This window comes from Triticum aestivum, chromosome 2B (genome assembly GCF_018294505.1).
Source record: "Triticum aestivum cultivar Chinese Spring chromosome 2B, IWGSC CS RefSeq v2.1, whole genome shotgun sequence".
Taxonomy (NCBI): domain Eukaryota; kingdom Viridiplantae; phylum Streptophyta; class Magnoliopsida; order Poales; family Poaceae; genus Triticum; species Triticum aestivum.
The window spans coordinates 108619013-108619957 of record NC_057798.1 but is presented as its reverse complement, the minus strand read 5'-3'; positions in this window follow the sequence as shown (position 1 = coordinate 108619957).

Below are 945 nucleotides of genomic sequence, written 5' to 3'. Positions count from 1 at the left end.
ACTTAGGTGAGTGTTTGGTTCAAGCCACACCTTAGGCAAGCCAAACTGGCCCCACATGGCATACACACAAAAAATGTGGCAAGATTCCCTTAGGCTTGCCAACTTGTGGCAAAATTTGGTGGAATGTAATGTTAGGCAAGTTTGATTAACTTAGGTGAGTGTTTGGTTCAAGCCACACCTTAGGCAAGCCACACTGGCCCCACATGACATACCCACAAAAAATGTGGCAAGATTCCCTTAGGCTTGCCAACTTGTGGCTCTCATTTTGAAGAACTTATTAATAACTTTGCCTGAGCTTAGTTGTGGGAAAGTTAGTCATGAATTAAATTCAACCATGGAGTCTTCTAGATTATACATGTGGCAGAATCTGGTGGATGATATCCAATGGACAGTAGTGCTCGGATTTGCCATCTTTGTACCGTCGGATTGGCTTCATCCAACGACCAACTTTCAAAGTTTCTCACACACTATATAGGGGGTATAGATATAGATGTGCCGGTCCGTTGCAATGGATCCAAAGTATATCTATTTAGTGGAGTGCACTCTAAACACATTATCTATTTATTTTTCTCTAACCTTCCATAGCCATGCAACCGAGACACATAAACTTCATGGGTGCCCCCACACATCATATTATTCATACTACGTTGATTGAAAAAAAAGATAAATCACCCAAAACAAGATCTTCCCATTTTTTGTTCCTACAATGTTGTGCCGTGCACGTATCTACTAGTTGTATAGTGGTAGTACTAGTAATATAATAGTATTAGGAGTACAAACTTGGTAAGTACTAGTAGGACGTTTCAAATATATTAGGCACAGGGGCGGCATAGCCTTTTCGTTTAGTCTACCTAGCCGTCTAATCAACTGCCTGCACGCCACTTCTCCCATTTACTTCTTCATCGGGAACCGATTCGCCTCGGCTTCTTCACCTCCCCTTCATCT